General features: G+C 36.4%; 1 long non-coding RNA gene across 1 annotated transcript in view; it reads left to right on the top strand.

Moving 5' to 3' along the window:
• Nucleotides 1-13,539, top strand: part of LOC135969221 (uncharacterized) — a 57,177-nt gene extending 43,638 nt beyond the window's left edge. The window contains exons 2-3 of the long non-coding RNA XR_010584359.2: nt 10,265-10,376; nt 13,192-13,539. This is a non-coding gene — a long non-coding RNA (uncharacterized lncRNA). The remainder of the gene's footprint in view (nt 1-10,264; nt 10,377-13,191) is intronic.
• Nucleotides 13,540-20,978: the final 7,439 nt, after the last annotated feature.

The following is a 20,978-nucleotide window of genomic DNA, read 5'->3' as shown; positions in this document are numbered from 1 at the left end:
AGCTCTCAAATACTAAAATATGTACTATCGAGTCCTTTACTGGAAAAACTAGGACCCCAGCCCTCTAGGCCATGTGACTGTTGTCACAAAGGAAGATTCTGAAATGGCAGAGGTTAGGTGGTGACATTTCATTGTCAGAAGAAAGAGGGGTGGAATTATTATAATGAGTAAATTGAGACTGGCAGCCACGAAGTCTTTATTCATTAAAAAAAGAAAAAAATATATATATATGGAACCATTTAAGAGAACACTGTGTCCTTAGGAGCACAATAGATAGACAAGTGTATTGCTCAATTATTAAAACCAAAAGCAAAGTTCAATGATCAGAAGCCTGAAACTCTTTCCTCCAGAGCCCTCAATCAAAGTTACAATTTCTTCCCCATTTTAAAGACCTGAGCTGGTTTTGTTACTCCTTGACTAAAGGAAAGGCTGGGTTCCCAGTAAGAACTCAAAAACACAACAGTTATGTGTATTAAAGATTGCCTGAGTCTCTCCCAAGTGTTTTGATTTCCTTTCTTTCAAATATCCAAATACTGGAGAAAGGGCAATATACAGACATTTCAAGAATAAATGGGCCCAGAGTCTGAACTAATATTAATACTTGAAAACCTGAGGTGTCACCATGGCCCTCCTGTTAGAGTGAGTGCATATAGAGTCAGTTAATAAATAGAGTCCAAGCCTAAGTTTCAGTAATAGGCCATCTACTGTCCATTCGGTGGTCATTTATTTGGTCCTCAAATTCATAATTAAAATAAATATGTTTGATAATTGGCAGAACAACCTCATTGGCTTTTGGCTTATGAAGTAAAAGCTGACTTGGTGTAAATATCAAAATTGTTCAAAAGTTCAGAGGGTCTTTTTTCTATAGCAGAGGCTATATATAGATGTGTGCTTTGACTTGTGGGAGAAGCCAGAAGGGATTCAAATGACACAATATCAGGTTCTCTTCCTCACTCTGCCCTTGCAGATAAGGTCCCCTAGCCAAGCAATCCTTATCAAACAGACCAGGCAGAATTTTTTGCTTATTCTTGAGTGACAGATTTTAGTTTTCTGTCAAACTTGTGAGATTATTCAAACTAGCCAATTACCTCCTCCCACAGGAAACAGGAGCCACCTCATCCTCTGGATACTACAAAGCTTGGCTCCCATAGACCCTGGTTGTTCACTCTGTTGCCAAGTGCAACACCATATGACCCTGCATGGCATTGGTATTCTCCTCCCTTAGGCTTTGAGTACAAGGAATTAACAAACTGCTGTTGATCTCATTTGCCCAGTGTGAGGTGTCATCTATTTGGTCATTCACATAATCTTAGAATCTTTCCCTTACCAATACAGTAAATAAGAGTTGATTAAAACATGATTTTAATAGAGAAAGGTAAATGAAAACCTCTGCAGCTGCCTTCATCCGCCAAACCAATATGATAAATAAAAACTAAGATCACACTTGGGCCATTGATTGTATTGGGATAAATAGTGCCTTCCTAGAATCAATGTCTACTCAGAACCTGTGTATATGACTTTATTTGGCAAAATGGCCTTTGCAAATGTAATAAGATGGGAATTCCAAGATCAAGGCACCAACAGATTCAGTGTTTGATGGGGGCCTTCTTTCTGGTTCATAGATGGCACCTTCTTGCTGTGTCCTCACATGGTTGAAAGAAGCCAGCAAGCTCTCTGGGGCCTCTTTCATAAGGATGCTAATCACATTCAGGAGGGCTCTGCCCTCAGAATCTGCTCACTCCCCAAAATGCCACCTCCTAATTACAGCTCCTTGGGAGTTAAGGATTTCAACATAGGAAATTTAGAAAAATACAAGCATAAGCATTCAGACCATAACATATGACTATAGATATTTGAAAAACTCATTTAACTGTATAATTAAAATAGTTTCATGTTACTGTATAAAAATGATACATCAGAAAATTTCCTTTTTAAATGGGCAAATGAGTTGAGCAGATGTTTTTCCCAAGAAAGTATACAAATGGCCAAGAAGCATATAAAATTGTGTTAAACAATTAGTCTTCAGCAAAATGCAAATTAAAGTCACAAGGAAATACCATTCTACACCTGTTAAAATAGCACAACAAGAGATATAATAGTAAGTGTTGGTGAGTGTGTACAACTGGAACCTTCATGCATTGCTGATGGGAAGGTAAAATGGTGCAATTAATTTGCAATTGTTTTCTCTGAGTGTATATATATATCTTGTGATTCAGCATCCCACTACTCAGAATTTTCTTGAGAACGAAAAAGAGGTTTAAACAAATCTTATCTTGTATTAATATGCATAATTGCTTTATTCATAATCACTTTAAACTAGAAACAACCCAAATGTCTATCAATACATCCATGGATTAAAAAGTGATGTTGCAAGAGTTGCTAACTATAAAGCATCCATGGATTAAAAAGTGATGTTGCAAGAGTTGCTAACTATAAAGTTAGAGGGATCACAGTCCATGTAAGACTGCCCTCAATTCTGACATTGATTACTAGTTTGGAGGCATTCTGGAGACCATCTTCAGGATTGATAATTCACTAGAAGGACTTGAACTCACTGGAAGCTGCTATGCTTACAGTACAATATGGGAGTATAATATGGTTTATTACAAGAAAATGATAAAGATCAAAATCAGCCAAGGGAAGAGTCACATAGGATAGAATCCAGGAGGGTTTCAAACATGGAGCTTCCTGGTGTCTTCTCCCCATGGAGTTATGGAGAGCATTACACACCAAGCATTGATTTTTGAAGATATGTATATAGTATCAACAATCAGAGAAGCTTACCTCACCCTCAGTATCCAGAGTTGTTATTGCACTAGGTTACACACTACCCACATGGCTGAACTTTAGTCTTCAGTCTCTCTGGAGGTAGAACTAATACAACATGGCTCAAAGCCTACACCATGAATCACATTGATAGACTATTCAGTGGCTATGACCCTCAGAAAAACAAAGACACTCCTTTTGGGCATAACATTTTAGGTACTTGGATATCACCTCCCAGTAGCTGAGGGCAAACGATAGACATCTCTTTGTATAAGGTTAATTCTTTACTACACAGATGATAGAGCTATATAATAGAACATTGCTGAGCAATAAAAGGGAAGAATCTGCTGATACGTGGAACAATACAAATTTGTCTACAATTATAATAAGCAAAAGAAAAAGACCCCCCCAATACATATTATGCAATTGCATTTATATGAAACTTGATAAAAATCAAATCTAAACTATAGTAGCAGAAAGAAGAACAATGAATGTGTGACCTGGAAGTGGAGATGGAGATTGACTGGGAATTGTCATAGATAATTTTTAAGGTGACAGACCTATACTATACTACAGCTTTTTGCATAATAAATGGGTTCATGCATTTGTCAAAACTCATAAAACTGTATATTAATAGTCTGTACAGTTTATTACATGTAAAGTATACCTCAACAAAATTTATTTTTAAAAAAACAAGTTCTTGGTATAATGTGTTTATAGACAGAGCCTTTGGCCCTGGATGTGACCATGTGACCAGAACTTCCTATCATGATCTGCGTCCTGTCATACCAGGTCATATGATAAGGAAGATCATCCTAACATAGAAATGGTAAGTCAGGGATCTATCATGAGGAGGGTCAGGGTCACAAGTAAGAAGTACAAACAATTGGCACAGACTCTTATGTCACTCTTGTACCAGTTCCTCTACCTTAGTTTATATTTATAATCATAGGTGAGTTTCCCTTATGACCATCTGATCAAAAAATATATGTTATCCTCCTTGAGCATCCCCCATTGAAAACGCACTAGACAATGAACTAAGCAAAATGACTCAATAAATAGATCTGAGATAGCTTCTATTATTGTCAATCCCAATGCCAGCACAATGGGTATGTGAACAGAGTAGCCATGGTGACAGGAAAAGGGGATACATATGAGCATGGGCTAACACCAAGATTGATCTAGATGCTATCACTACCAAAAGGCCCACCTGTTAGAAATAGAGACTAATGATGAGCCTCTAACTAGCATTACCTGTGAAAGATTTTAATCATCCACTCTATGGAAAATTGTTCACGTTGAACTTCTTTCACTCTTCAAAAAACATCAATTAATCTTGTCTGAAATCAACACAAGTTCAGGTATGGGTTTGTTTTTCCTTCCCATAGAGCCTCAGGCAGCATCCATGTTTGAAGACTTACACAATATTTAATCCACTGCTATAAGATCTCAAATACCATTTCTTCAGAATCAGAGATATAGTATCAGCAAAAGATGCAAGGTAGAGGGCATACAACCATATGATACACTGGTCACATCATATACTGCACCACTCAGAAGCTGCTAGCTAACAATAGTCCTTTGAAGGCACAGCTGAGGTGTGAGATTGAAAAGTAATGTCCCTCAAAGATAAGGCACCATCCTCTATGATGTAGAATACACCTAGATGGAAGGGACTTGCCTTGTCTCAGATGAGACTTTGAACTTTGGACTTTTGAGTTAATGCTGGAATGAGTTAAGACTTTAGGGAACTCTTGGAAAGGCATGACTGTATTTTACAATGCTGGAAGTCACGAGATTTGGAAAGGAGTCGGGTGGAATGATATGGTTTTTTAGGTGGGCTACAAATTAAACTGACATAAGACAAATTTACAGGGAAAAAATTTTCAATTTATAATTTCTAAATTTTTTATTGGCTTAGATAAAACAAGTGCAGTTTTGCTACATGAATATATTGCATAGTGGTGAATTCTGGGCTTCTAATGTAACCATCATCCAAACAATGTACATTGTACCCAATAGGTAATTTCTCATCCCAAACCCTCTTCCCACCCTCCCACATTTTGAAGTCACCAGTGTCTATTGTTCCACTCTATGTTCATGTGTACATGTTGTTTAGCACCTACTTATAAGTGAGAACATGTGATACTTAACTTTCTGAGTTATTTCACTTAAGATAATGGCTTCTAGTTCCATCCATTTTGCTGCAAAAGACATAATTTTATTTTTTATATGGCTGAATAGTATCACACATATATGTACCACGTTTCCTTTATTCAATTATTGATGCACACTAAAGCTCATTTTATTACTTAGCTGTTGTGAATCGTGCTGTGATAAACATACAAATGCAGGTGTTTTTTTCATATAATAATTTATTTTCCTTTGTATAGATACCTAATAGTGGGATTGCTGGTTTGAATGGTGGTTCTATTTTTAGTTATTGGAGAAATCTTCATATTCTTTTTTATAGAGATAATGCTAATTTATATTCCCAACAACAATGTATAAGCATTTTCTTTTCTCCGTATCCTCATCAACATCTGTTTTTGTTTTTGTTTTTAATAATACCAATTCTGATTGTTGTAAAATGGTATCTCATTGTGGTTTTAATTTGTATTTATTTGATGATTAGTGATGTTGAGCATTTTTTCATATGTGTGTTGGCCACTTGCGTATCTTCTTTTGAAAACTATCTGTTTGTGTCCTTAGCCCAATTATAATAGGATTTTTTAATTCTTGTTGAGTTAGTTGACTACCTTGTAGATTCTGAATATAAGTCAATTGTTAGATATATAGTTTGCAAATATTTACTCCCGTTCTGTAGTTTATCTGGTTACTGTATTGATTATTTCTTTTGCTGTGCAGACACTTTTCAGTTAATTAAGTCCCATTTGTGTATTTTTCTTCCTGTTGCATTTGAATTTGAGGTCTTAGTCATAAATTTTTTGTTTAGCCTGATGTCCAGAAGAGTTTTTCCTAGGTTTTCTTCTAGAATTTTTATAGATTTAGGTCTTACATTTAAGTCTTTCCTCCAGCTTGAGTCAATTTTTATATATAGTAAGAGATATGGGTCCAGTTTGATTCTTCTGTATATGGCTATCCAACTTTCCCAGCACCAATTGTTTGAATAGGGCACTCTTTCCCCAGTGTATATTTTGGTTGACTTTGTCAAAGATCAGTTGGTTATAGCTATGTGGCTTCATTTATTGGTTCTCCATTCTGTTCCATTGGTCTATGTGTCTATTTCTTTACCAGTGCTGTGCTGTTTTAGTTACTATAGCCTTGTAGTATAATTTGAAGTCAGGTAATGTGATGCTTCCAGCTTTGTTATTTTTTGCTTAGAATTGCTTTGGCTATTTGAGTACTTCCTTGGTTCTATGTAAATTGCATTATTGCTTTTTCTAATTCTGTAAAAAATGACATTGGTAATGTGACAGGAATTGAATTAAATCTGTAGATTACTTCAGGCAGTATGGTCATTTTAATGATACTGATTATACCAATACATTATTATGAGATGTTCTTCTATTAGTTTGTATCATCTACTGATCATACCAATCCATGATCATGAGATATTTTTCCATTCGTTTGTATCAAAATAGATGAAAAATATTATCTATTTTTCTTCTTTTAATAATTCTCCTTGTAGAAATAATTTCTCTTCTTAGATAAATGTATTTTGTGGTTTTTTTGTAGCTATTATAAATGGGATTGAGTTCTTGATATGGTAATAACCTTGATTGGTATTGGTCTATAAAAACACTACCGATAGTTGTATGTTGATTTTGTAATCTGAAATTTTACTGAAATCACTTATCCAATCTAGGAGGTTTTTTTTTTTTTTTTTGCATCTTTGGATTTTCTAGGTATAAGAAAATATGATCAGCAAATAAAGATAATTTGATTTCCTCATTTCCAATTCAGATGCATTTTATTTTTTCCTCTGTCCTGATTGTTCTAACTAGGGCTTCCAGTATTATTTTGAAAAAGTGTGATGAAAGTATACAGCCTTGTCTTGTTCCAGTTATGGGGAAGGCTTTAAATTTTTTATACAGTATGATGTTTCCTGTGGATTTGTCATTTATGGCTTATATTATTTTGAGGAATGTTCAATCTATGCATAGTTGGCTAAAAATTTTTATAATGAAGGGATACAAAATGTTATCAAATGCCTTTTCTGTATATCTATTAATATTATATAATTTTCCTTCTAATTCAGTTTATATGGTGAATTATATTTATTGATCTACGTATGTTGAACAATCCTTGCATCCCTGGAATAAATCTCAACTAATCATGGTATATTATCTTTTTGATGTGCGTTTGACTCAGTTTACAGTATTTTGTTGAGGATTTTTGCATCTATGTTCATCAGAGACATTGGCCTGTAGATTTTTGTTGTTGTGTCCTTGCCTGCTTTTAGTATCATGGTGGTATTGGCTTTCTAAAATTAGGAAGGATTTCCTCCTTAGTAATTATTTGGAACAGTTTCAGTAGGATTGGTACAATGTCTTCTTGTGTGTAATAGGATTTGGCTGTGAGTTTGTCTGGTCCTGGGGATTGTTGTTGTTGTTGTTGTTGAGAGATTTTTTTAAATTACAGATTCAAACTCGGTACTCATTATTGGCCTGTTTGGGATTTCTGTTTCTTCTTGAATCAATCTTGGGAGGTTGTGTGTTTCCAGGAATTTATTCATTTCCTTTAGGTTTTCTGGTTTGTAACCAAGGTATAGAGATGCTCATTGTAGTATCTGATGATCTTCTGTATTTCTGTAGTATCAGTTGGAATGTCCCCTTTTCATTTCTCTTTGTGCTTATTTGAATCATTTCCCCTTTTTTATATGTTAATCTCGGTGCTAGAGTTCAATTAATTTTGTTATTTTTCAGAGAACAATTTTTTTCTTGATACTTTGTATTTTTTTGGTTTCAATTTTATTTACTTCTGCTGTAATCTTTGTCAATTCTTATCTTCTGCTATCTTTGCATTTGAATTTTTCTTGTCTTTTAAGTTCCTTATAGTATAACATAAAGTTGTTAATTCATGACCATTACACCTTTTTTATGTTAGTATTTAATGTTACAAACTTTCCCCTTAGCAGTACTTTTGCTATATCCCAGAGGAGTTTTGTATGTCATATCTCTATTTTCATTCATTTAAAAATGTTTAAATCTTTCTCTTAATTTTACCATTGACCCAAAGATTATTCAGGAGCAGGTTGTTTAATTTCCATGTGTTTTTATAGTTTTGAGAATTCATCTTGATATTGATTTTTGTTTCATTTTACTGTGATATGAGAAAATACTTGACAAGATATATATTTTTTATTTACTGAGACTTGTTTTGTAGCCTAACATATGGTCTATCTTGGAAAATATTCCATGCACCAATGAAAATAATATATATTCTGTGGATGTTGGATAAAAAGTTATATAAATGTCTTTTAGATTGATTTATTCTAGAGCCCAATAAAAGTCCAATGTTTCTTCGTTGATTTTTTACCTTGATAATCTCCCTAGTGTTATCTGTGAGAAGTTGAAGTCTACCACTATTATTATACTGCTGTCTATCTCTTAGTCTAGTAGAATTTTTTTATAAATCTGAGTGTTCTGATCTTTGGTGTGTATATATTTAAAATTATTATATCTTCTTATTCAATTTATCCCTTTATCATTATATAGTGACATTCTTTGTCTTTTTAAATTATTGTCTCAAAGTTTGTTTTATTTGACATAAGTATAGATACTTCTACTCACTTTTGATTTCCATGTACATGGAACATATTTTTTCACCCCATATACATAGAGTCTATAAAAGTCTTTATGCATTAGGTAGGTGATATGGTTTGGTTGTGTCTCTACCCAAAATCTAATTTTTATTGTAGTCCCCATAATCCCCATGTAACAAGGGTAGGACCAGGTGGAGACAATTGGATCAAGGGGGCAGTTTCCTTCATGCTGTTCTCATGATAGTGAGTGAGTCTCATGAGATCTGATGGCTTTATATGCATCTGGAATTTATTCTGCTTACACTCACTCCATTCTGCTGTCCTGTGAAGAAGGTGCCTGCTTCCCCTTTGCCTTCCACCATGATAGTAAGTTTCCTGAGGCCTCCTCACCATGTGGAACTATAAGTCAATTAAACCTCTTTTCTTTATTAATTACCCAGTCTTGGGTATTTCTTCATGGTAGTGTGAAAACAGAATAATACAGTAGATTTCTAGTAAACAGCATATGGTTTTATCCTGTTTTTATTTTTAATATATTCCAGCAATATGCATTTTATTATTTTATTGCTAATAAAATTTATGTTTATTTTTAATTTTGGATTCAGCAAGTACATGTGCAGGTTTGTTTCATGAGCTTATTGCTTCATGCTGAGGTTTGCGTTTCTAATGGTCTTATAACAAAAGTAAAGATCATAATACCCAATGGGCAGCTTTTCCAACCTTGCCCCTGTTCCTTTTTCTGTCCTTTTGGAATCCCCAGTGTTTACTATGCATATCTTTTTATCCATATATACTAGATATTTAGCTCCAACTTTTAAGTGAGAGCATGTGATATTTGGTTTTCTCTTTCTGTATTTATTTCCTTCTAATAATGGCTTTCAGTTGCATCTATGTTGCTGCAAAAGATATAATTTTCATTCTCACCAACAGTTTATAAGCATTCACTTTTCTCCACAACCTCACCAACATTATTATTTTCTAGTAGCAATGAATTTCCTTAACATTTGTTTGTCTATGAAAAAAACTTTATTTCTCCTTCATTTATGAAGCTTAGTTTAGCAGGATACAGAATTCTTGGCTGATATTTTTTCTTTGAGAAGATCGAAAATAGGACACCAGTCTCTTCTGGGTTATAAGGTTTTTGCTGAGAAGTTCACTATTAGTCTTATGGGATTTCCTTTTTCTGTGATTAGACACTTTTGCCATTTTTTAGAATGTTTTTCTTCGCATTGACTATAGATTGTCTAAGTCTATACGCCTTGGTGAATTTCATCTTGCAGTATGTCTTCCTGGAATTTTTGTGGCTTCTTCTATATGGATATATAAATATCTAACAGAATTATGAATCAGTTTGCTATTTCCTCAAATAGACTTTCCAAACTTTTTACTTTTCTGTGTTCTCTCTCAGTAATTCCTATGCCTCAAAGGTTGGATGTTTTACAGAACCCCCTATTTCTCAAAATCTTTGTTCATTTTTAAAATTTTTATTTATTTTTTCCTGACTTGGTTAATTTGACAGACCTGACTTCAAGCTCTGCAATTCTTTCTCCGGCTTTATCTATTGTATTGTTAGTGTTTTCAATAATATTTTGTAATCTCTTCAATAAACTTTATTTCCACATTTCTTTTCTCAAAATATCTCTTTAGCAAATTTTTTATTAATTTCCTAAATTGTCTTGCTGACTTCCTTTTGTTGGTTTTTAACTTTCTCTTGGATCTCATGGAGCTTCTTTAAGATCAATATTTTTATTTCTTCATCTTGTGTTTCAGATATTTCATTTTGTTTAAGATCTGATGGTGGAGTATTAGTGTGAGCCTTTGGGAGTGTTGTCATGCACTGATCCTTCATGTCACCTGAATTGTTTCTCTCCTTGCTTCTCATGTAAGTAAACCATCTTTTAAAATTATTATTTAATTTAGTTTCATTTGCATGAATAATTATTTTCCTGGAGGATGTGACTATAATGTATGTTGTGTATGGTTGTTTGACATTGATTTTTGATGTTTTTAGTGGAAAAGGCTCAGTATAGATTTTTGGCTATACTAAAGATAGCCTTTGTTTAGTGGTTTTCTCAAATGCTGGTTGTAGTAGTGGTATTTGAACAGGCTCACCACCTTTTGCAGAACTGGCATAGCAAAGTTCTCAGAAATTGTATCTTGTGTCCAAGAATTTTTCATTTTTGCCAGCAGGTTTTAAATTGAGTTGTGCAGTTTAACCTCCCAGCAAGTAGGTTGCACTTGTCGATAAGAGCCAGTTGCCAAAGAAGCAGATAGGTATATGTGTAATCCTTGTTTACTTGGAGGAACTCTGCCTTGCCTAATGTGATGGAGTAGTCGTGGAATGCCCAGTGCCGTGAGCTCCCAGCTCTGCCTCAGAAATGGGGACAAAGCTGAGTAGAGCTGGACCACCCAGCTTACCCTCAGACACCTCAATGGCAAGAACAAGCATCAGTCTTGACATTGGTTGTGGGACAAGTTCCTAGTAAAATATACTGAGGTCTCTGCAGGGTGAGGGAGGAATTCCCTAGTTTCATGGCCTGGGCAGGCAAGAAGAAAATATTCTTTCCTGTTATGCTACTGTCCTGGGACTTGAGATTTAAAGTATAGACAGACACCACATCTATCTTCAGGCCATAATGTAGCTGAGAGCCATAAAAGATGACTGCCTTGTGGTTCTCTGCCAAAATGCCTTTCATGCACAATCTCCTTTCTCAGCCTGAAACAAACAATTTTATCTCTTCAGCTGTAGGGATGATGTTCCTCCACATAGGTGGTGAAGGGTGGGGACCCTAACTTTCATGCAAGACTGGGCCTGGTGGGCATACTATCAGTGCGGTGGAGCCATGCATCATAGTGCTAGAACAGTCATCCACAGGTGCAGCCATGCCCATCTTCTGTGGGGGCAGCCATGGCTGTGTCCTCAGCAGTGAGTGGAAAGGGAGGAGAAATCCCCCTCCCAGTGTTTGTACCTGAATGCTTGGATCTCCTGGCCACTGAGGCTGAACCATACTCCTTCCCCACAGAGCTGAGCACAGGACCCATGTCTCTTCAGAAAGAGTCATAGTCACTCTCAGCCAATAACCAGGAGCCCTTGGCCACAGGAAAACACATCTTGTTGTTTTCCTTGTCCCAAGGGTTTCTCCCTTGCTGTACTGCACTCACTCTTTAAAAAGAAGCACTCACTGAGAGGTAGACTAATACAAATTCTGCAGCTCTCCAGGGTCTACCTTACCCCACTCCGTGTACCTGCCACAATTCAAGCAGGTGCTGGGAAATATCTGTGGTGGTTCCAATGTTGTGGAGAAATAAGGGCTGAAGCTTACTGGGCAGACCACAGTTCTGCAATAGGTACACTCCTAATATAGCACCTGGCACTGAAGGTTTTTTCTGGCGTAGGGCAGGTGAACCTGTATGAGCTGGTAGCCCAGTGCAATGTCCTCAAGAATTTCCAAACTCACCACCAACACCAGTGCATGGGTTTGCAAAAGCAGAGGAGTTTCCTGACAATTTGGAAATTACCAATCTCCTATAGGGTGAAGTGAGCGAGAAACACCCACTTACCCTTTCTACTAGAATATCAAGTTCCTCAGGCTTCAGTCTCTCCCAGACTCTTGCATTGTTCTTTTTCTGTGCCCTGACTTCTTCCTGTGAGTTCTCCAATAGGCTCCAGCACTCTCAACTTTATATTCTATTTGATTTATAATTATTCGTCTGTAACTTTGATTCTTCTTTCTCAGAAGAATTGGTGCTCAAGGTCTTAGTTTGCTATTTTGAAAAAAAAGCTAATTATGTCCTTATCTATTAGAGTTTCACAAAATATGAGATTCAGAGCAGGGACAGAATATTGAAGTTTATAGAGCATCCTGAGCTACAGGAACAAATAAGGGCTTGGAGCTTCTGAGGGTTGGTGGAGACACATTATGGGAGGGTGAAGCAAAGAAATATATGGTGAATAAAGGGTGCCATGGTATGCAGACAAAAGTTTCTCAGGTAATAAGAATTTTCTCTGAAAAGTTCTCATCCTGACAAATTTCAAACTAAACCCGGAAATATAACAAAGAAATATATTCGGAGATGGCATATTTGGGTTGATTACAGTCATATTTTAGGGTGATGTGTTTTGAGACCCAACAGTCACAAAGGTGATTCAGAGATAGAGCATAAGATTTGGGATCATCCTACCTAGATCTACACGATATTAAACTGAGGATACAAGAAACCTAGATCAGGTAATAGAGGAGGGAGATGGTTTAGGTGTAAATAAATCTCAATCCTCAATTTTATGTGTATTGACATTGGATCATAATTTTCCTTTACATTCTTTTCAAGTTTTTTTAAATTTTTTTTTATTATTTTTAATTGTTCTGGTTGCACAGTAGGTGTTTATTATTTTTAATTGTTCTGTTTACATAGTAGGTGTTTATGTTATGGTGTGAAAAGGAAATAAAAAGTTGGAAACCCAATACACTATGCCAAAAGGAAAAAATAAATTTGAGTCATGCAAGAAACGACCTTTTATTTCTAATCAGATAGCTACAGAGAAAAGATTAAACATTTCCACAGGTAGCTAATCTATGTTCACCTTATCTTATGTAATAAACCTATTTACTGAGTTTGAGATGAAAATATAACTGACTCCTCCGCTCCTTTTCTCTTGCAAAATGTGGATTAATATGCCCTTCCTCTTTCTCCTCCAGCCCACTTTTCTCCTTTAAACATCAAAGCCCTCAGATTCATCTTTGGAGAATGGCAAACTCCACAGACGATTTCTGTGATTCCATGTTTCTCTTTTTGTTTTTTTTTCTTCTGGGCATGTCCTTAATCTTGGCAAAACCAACTTCTAAATTGATGAAGACCTGCCTCAGGTACTTTTTGGTTTACAAATTGGAAACCATGAAGGGACTTTAAGTGGAGATGCCTGTGACCATTGACAAATCTCTTATTGGTGCTTAGTACCAACTTGGGCTATCTTTATTGCTCAAACCAAAAAGACAATTTGCTGAGGTCTGAGAATTCCCTTTTCCAGAGAATCTCCAATTTCCCCAAATTTGGTTGAGATATAAGTTTTATTCTGCTGTACAACTCCTTTTGTGGTGTTTTACTAACTTCCAAAAAAGAAGAGAGCTTTTCTGCTTCTATGATGATGGAGGACAAGCAACACCTTTCTGGAGGTTCAGCTCACTTCCAACAGGGAAGGCAAGTTTGAAATACTTCCTGCTTCCTGCTTCCGCATTTTCTAGGTAGGTAGCTGAATTGGGGTTTTATCATGAAAATTTTATTAATGACTAAAGGCTAAGATTGGCATACACCTCGTTTTAATTTCTCTTTACCATTAGGGTTCTCAGTAATAACATTGTTTTTTGTTGTTAGTTTGGTTGTTCTGCCATCAGATTTGACCAATTCTACCTGACTTGGTCTAATCCAAATAAGAATTCCAAGTTTTGAGGAACAAGACCTCTGAATTGGCTAAAATTCCTCACTGCTGCAAAAAAGAAAAAAAAAAGACATTTGCTTGATTTCTCTATTCACTTACTTTTAAAAAAATGTTCTTTCATTTATGTTATTTTCACCCTATTTCCTCTTCCTCTTTTGCGATCTTTGGTATCAAGAAAAGAAAATACAGAGAATGCATCTAATAAATCAGGCCTTTTAAAGAACTCAGAATAAAAATGCCACCCACTCATTTTTTGGAGGTGTTGTGCTTTCTTTGTGAAGTTTCAGGAGTCATGGGTAGATTCTTTTCAGGTCTAAAGCTCTGCTTTCTTGTATTGCATTATTTGACCTCTTTGGCTTGTACCGTGAGAGGATTTGACCTCAGTGTGTGTCATGGTGAATGAGAGCTACAGTGTTAGAGTTGGCTGAGGACAGTTTAGAGAAAATAAATCTTACTACAGGAGGCCACCAAATTCTTTGCATGAAGTTATTATTTGTATCAAATGCCTTTTTTCCAGTATTTTACATTTATGCAATTTATTAGCTTTGATCTAAAGCAAGTCTCTTCTATAATACATAGAGTTGAATACTACATTTTCTTAATCTTTTCTGCTAATCTACATCATTTCATTGAGAGACTTTAATCTACATATAAACTAATTACTGATAAAATAGAAATTACTATTGTCATTTTGTTCTTTGTTATCTATAAGTTTTACGACTATCTTTTGCCTTTCATTCTCTTCCTTCTGCTTTCCATTGTGTTTATTTAATTTTTGTTTGTGGCATTATTTAATTCTCTTTTTAATTTCTTATGTGAATCTTCAATAGACAACTTATTTATGTTTGCCATAAAATTACATGTAACATTTTAAAGTTAGAAAAATTAATTTTAAACTGATACCAGCTTAACTTCAATCACATACAAAATTCTACTCATTTATAGCTCTGCCTACCCAGGTTATGCCATGGTGGTCACAAATTACATCTTTATATATTGTATGTACCTTTTAACATAGATTCATAATTATTTTCATTCTTTTGCCCTTTAGATACTATAATAAAAAAGAAGTTAACCAAAGTTTTAATAATACTGATTATATGTTTATCAAAATACTTACTTTTACCAGAAAACTTTATATTTTTATATGCTTCAATTTACTCTGTAGCATTATATTATTTTAGCTTAAAAGACTCCCTCAGCATTTATTAGTGTCATATCTAGTTGTAACTAATTCCATCAGCTTTTTATTTTCTGGAAATGTCTTAATCCCACATTTTTGAAGGATAGTTGTGCCAGATATAGAATTTTTATTTGAGAGTGTTTTTATAATTAATTTTAATTTTGTGTGGGTTAATAGTAGGTATATATATTTATGAGGTACATGAGAAACTTTGATATAGGTATGATATGTGAAATAATTGCATTATGGAGAATGAGGTGTCCATCCCCTAGAGCATTTATCTTTTGTGTTACAAAAGATCCAATGACAAGACTCTTTTAATTATTTTTAAATATACAATTAAGTTACTATTCACCATAGTCACCTTATTGTGTTATCAAACAGTAGGTCTTATGCATTTTTTTTAAACTATTTGTTTACCCATTAACTATCTTCATGCCCCCACACCCAGCTTTGCACTACCCTTCCTAGGTTCTTGTAAACATCCTTCTATTCTCTATGCCCATGAGTTCAGTAGTTTTGATTATTTTAATATCCCACAAATAAGTAAGAATATGCAGTATTTGTCTTTCTGTTCCTGACTTATTTTACTTCACATAGAATTTTCCAGTTCTATTCATGCTGTTGCAAATAAATGGATCTCATTATTCTTTATGGCTAACTAGTACTAAGTTGTGTATAGGTACCACATTTCTTTATCCATTCACCTGTCAATGGACAATTTGCTTGCTTCTAAATCTTGGCTATTTTGAACTGTGCAGCAACAAATATGGGAGTGCAGATATCTCTCTAATGTACTGATTTCCTTTATTTTGAGCATCTACGCAGAAGAGGGATTGCTAAATTACATGGTAACTCTCCTTTTCATTTTTGAGGAACCTCCAAACTTTTTTTCTTATATTTGCACTAATTCATATAAAATGCCCTTTCTCCACATTCTCTTGAGCATTTATTATTGCCTGCCTTTTGTATATAATCCATTTTAACTGGTTGAGATGGACATCTTATTGTAGTTTTGATTTGCATTTCTCTGATAACCAATGATGCGGAGCACTTTTTATACGCCTGTTTGGCATTTGTGTGTCTTCTTTTAAGAAATGTCTATTCAAGGCCGGGCGCGGTGGCTCAAGCCTGTAATCCCAGCACTTTGGGAGGCCGAGACGGGCGGATCACGAGGTCAGGAGATCGAGACCATCCTGGCTAATATGGTGAAACCCCGTCTCTACTAAAAAATACAAAAAACTAGCCGGGCGAGGTGGTGGGCGCCTGTAGTCCCAGCTACTCGGGAGGCTGAGGCAGGAGAATGGCGTAAACCCGGGAGGCGGAGCTTGCAGTGAGCTGAGATCCGGCCACTGCACTCCAGCCTGGGCGACAAAGCGAGACTCCGTCTCAAAAAAAAAAAAAAAAAAAAAAAAAAGAAATGTCTATTCAAATCTGTTGCTCATTTTTAAAATAAAATTGATAGAGGCAAGGGACGGCCAAATGCCTTGGCAAATAGAAAAGAGTCCCCCCAAAATCTGACTACTCCCCCCCAAAACAAGTCTATACATCAGATGCTTTGTTCAGAATGGGGAACCTGCACAGAGCACTTGTCTACACGTGCCCCAAATGCACTGGGGTAATGGGGTTGAGCCATCAGGAATTCATACCTTATGCAGGGGAGGAGAACTGACTTCTTCAACTTGTATGTAGTGACCTGGTATTCAATTTTGTGAGGTGGAAACCTGCATGCAGGACTCCTCACTTTGTTGAGAGCTTTTCTTTCACTTAATAAATTCCATCCTCCTCACTCTTCAATGTGTCTGCATGCCTAATTTTTCCTGGTTGTGAGACAAGAACCTGGGTTTAGGTGAACTAAGGAGGAAAAAAAATCCTGCATCATTTTGGTGGCCTTTTTGGGGACACATTAGAAGGGTGAGTAAAATACAGACCCAATAATGTATTTCACTTTTATTTCTGAGCTTTCTTGTCCTCAGATTTTTTTCTGAGGGCAGGGGAGACTGCCATCCCCATGTCACTCTCAAGAATCAGGAATGTTGGCCTCAGTCCAACCCAATTTTTTCTACGGCATTTTCCTTTTATTTATTTTTTTCAAGATTATAATGACACCTATTTTTCCTTTTACAATATTGAGCTGTTGCACCCACACCCCAATGGCCACAGGTGCATGCACAAGATGAATAGGCAAATGGCAGCTCTCTGCCCTCTCTCTTCCTTCCCTGTTAGGGCTCATGGCTATGTCTGCTGCATGTGCATGAACGGTCCAATGGCCATGCAGGGCAGTACTGAGCCACAGCTGCTGCCCAGGCCCTAGTACAGTCTCGAAGGTCAGAGGCCCCAAGCAGCCAGCTGGCCAGCATTCCCTTCCACAAGCCCACAGAGTCTTCTCCTCCCCTGGCCAAGGGGTCCAACTTGGTCTGATAAAAAAGTTTCTCTCCCTTTTGGAAGAACTATTTGCATCAGAATAAAAGGTTCTTCCCCTAAGCAAATTCCCTGCCCTACACGTATGCCGTAAACTGGTTTTTGTTGGTTTTTTGTTTGTTGTTGTTGTTTTTCTCCACCCTGTCAGAAATGAACACAGCCCTACACGTAAGCTGTGTTTTTCTTTGTTGTTGTTGTTCTTTTCTCCACCAGGTCAGGAGTTAATGGGTTGGTGCAAAGATAGTTGTAGTTTCTGTCATTACTTAGAATGGTGGTAATCGTGATTGGTTTTGCACCAACCAAATAACACAGTCTGGTGAATAGAGTGGGCTTTTCTATGCCAGATGTTTTTCTTGAAAAGTGTTTCCTTAGGCCAGTACCCCCAATTCATAAGACATACTTTTTTCTCCCTTGTTGGAGGAAGACACAATTCCACAGCTTCATCTGGGACTTAATGAGGCCATGCACCCCCTGAGACACAGTTTTTATCCCAAACTTAATTCCAAGCTTTTCATTGGAGCTCTAGGAAAGAAAACTGGATCTGAGGGATCCAGAACAGATGACAGTGGAAGTCAAAAGGCACAGCACAGGTGAGCATGACTAATTCTTGCCAATTAAGCCAAGCTTCCCATTTCATGGATAAAGGTCATGCTAGTATTCATGCGATAAATGAGTTATAGGAAACTCGAAGGCTACTGACAGCAGGGGGAAAGGCAGCATGTGGGTATGAGTAGATAATTTTACCCCCAGACCCCCTGTTAACATGGGTGAAAGCCAGATTGGACCCATGGGTGGCACCGTGTCAAGGTAGCTGGGACTCAGGGATATAAGGATGGAAGGAAGAGAAAGGATGCCTCCTCTATCTCTCCCTCACATACCCTGGTATTCACTGAAAATAGAAGGGATCTAGGGATGCCTTATTTACCTCTTTCTAGATAAATCACCATTAAGCTTCAGTCTATATCATTTTCGAGTGCATCCACAGTCCTGGGACTCCTTTAAACACACACAGACACACACACACACACACACCTTTTTCTTTCTCTGTCCTCTCTTCAAAGATGGGTAATTGTGTCCCCATTCTACTGGAAATTCCCCTCAGATGCATTCTCCAAGCTAAGAAAAGTTAATTTTCCAAACCTTAAACTGGTTGGCTTAGAATTGAGCTCAGGAGAAGGGAACCCAGAAGGCTGACATGACAGAAAAAGGGTAAAAGGTTTTTACCAGTCATACTTTTGGTCTCCCTCTCTCTGTGAAAACCAGTAAAAGGAATGGTGAGAATCAATATTCTCCATAAAGTTTTAATTAATGAAAAAGGATTTATGAGATTGGTCTTAAGCTGGAGCCAACCTGGTGTGCTTCGCATGTCTTGATTGAGGCTTGTTGGTTTCACCTGTGAGGTTACTTTTGATAAAGTTCAAAAGCCAGAAATACTGCCCACTTGGTATGGCTAAAGTTAGGTAATAAGGGATTTAAAGGGACTTTCTTAAAGAGTACACTGCTTAATTAAAACTGGATATCCAAGCTATAGGTATATTTAAAATATCTTTATGGGTTCTTTTTTTGTTTTCTTGAATCTTCTTTTTCTGGAAAAACATTTTTTTTTCCTCAGTCAACTGAATTATTTTTCTCCATTTTGCCTTGCCACTCTTAATGCATGCATGAGAGGCCCTAAGATAATTTGTGATAGCATGGGACTCCTTGGGAAAAACAGAAAAGGCACTACTGATTTCATTTTGGGATAAACCTCTGTTTCCTTATAGAACCCCAGAAATTAAAATGAATAGATCCCTCTCAATACCTGTTTTTATCTTCCAGTTAAACCTGTTGATTAGGCCCTAGAAGCTACAAGTTTTCCTAGCCTTTTTCATAAAGGGCTCTACCCAGAGGCCAATAATCCAATTAGGAGACTGGCAAACCAAAAATCTTATAACTACAGAATCTCCTGTCCGTCTGTGTAGTTATATATGTGTTGTGTGTAGTGTGTATGAAAAAGAGCTCTAATTGGTTGGCTTAAAGAAAAATAAGGCCAGGCATGGTGGCTTACGCCTGTAATCCCAGCACTTTGGGAAGCCGAGGCAGGCAGATCACGACGTCAAGAGATCAAGACCATCCTGGCCAACCAACACGATGAAACCCTGTCTCTACTAAAAATACAAAAATTAGCTGGGCATAGTGGTGCATGCCTGTAGTCCCAGCTACTTGGGAGGCTGAGGCAGGATAATCGCTTGAACCCAGGAGGCGGAGGTCACAGTGATCTGAGATCACGCCATTGCACCCCACCCTGGGTGACAGAGTGAGACTCTGTCTCAGAAAAAAAAAAAAAAAGAAAGAAAAAGAAAAATAAGGAATTAGATCAAATATTTTTTGAATGATAAAAACTGTAATACCTTTTAATTCACACAACTTCAATCTTTGAGGAAAAAAACAGTCTTAAAGATTATTGGTAAAATGCAAATGTTGTTAAAATGTAAATAGGTGGTCTAAATTATGCAGATCAGATACCAGGTTTGCTAAATGTTTTAAGGTTGTAAACTGCTTATTTGGCTTTTGAGAACTGTTCCACTTGCCTGCTTTACAACTTGGTAAGGCTTGGGGATACATGGAATTAACCATGCCCTTAACTATGCTGGAAGGGGTCAGACTGTATCATCACCTAGTGCATAATTAAAACAACTTACCAGATTTTACATTAAAGTTAAAAATTCCAAAAAGTTACCATTATAACATGTAATTGAGACCACTGAAAATGGATTTACATGCAAGGTGTATAAGAATAGTGAAATGTGTTTCTAGTAAAAGATTATAAGAAGGCATGGAAGTATAAATTTTTGCCTAGGGTTAAAGGATTGTTTTAAATTAGGTAAGATGACGCTGAAGATTTAAACAAGTTGTGGAAGATTTCTAAACATTTATCTTGCAAAAAAAAAAAAAATTCCATGTTTGAACATATTAACTACAATAAAAAGGATATTATATGGTTTTTCCATAAATTATACATTGAAATAAAAGCACAAGTTTCCTTTATGGCACTAATCTGCTCTTGAGCAGAATTCGTAAAGCATTATAAAAGGTTTATAAGAATCTTACCTCATGGTCAAACTGTTTAAAATTGGAGAGAGTTGTCTAAAAGGTTTTATTAAAAAAACTAGAGTTGACATTAATAGTAAACTAATGTAACAGTAGAATTTCACTTTCTCTTCCTTGTACAAGATTTTCATGTAATAGTAAAGGATAATGAAAGATGTTCATTTGCCTTGCAGATAGTCTGCCAAGAAAAAGAGAAGATAGTACACAAATTGTTTGGAAAGTTAAGTATTTCCTCTTAAGGAGAAAAGGTTCTTGCAGCTGGACTCGGTGGCTCATGCCTATAGTCCCAGCACTTTGGGAGGCCGAGGCAGGCGGATCACGAAGTCAGGAGATTGAGACCATCCTGGCTAACATGG

This window comes from Macaca fascicularis, chromosome X (genome assembly GCF_037993035.2).
Source record: "Macaca fascicularis isolate 582-1 chromosome X, T2T-MFA8v1.1".
Lineage (NCBI taxonomy): Eukaryota > Metazoa > Chordata > Mammalia > Primates > Cercopithecidae > Macaca > Macaca fascicularis.
Note: the sequence above shows the minus strand (reverse complement) of the source record. Positions and strands in the feature narration are given on the sequence as shown.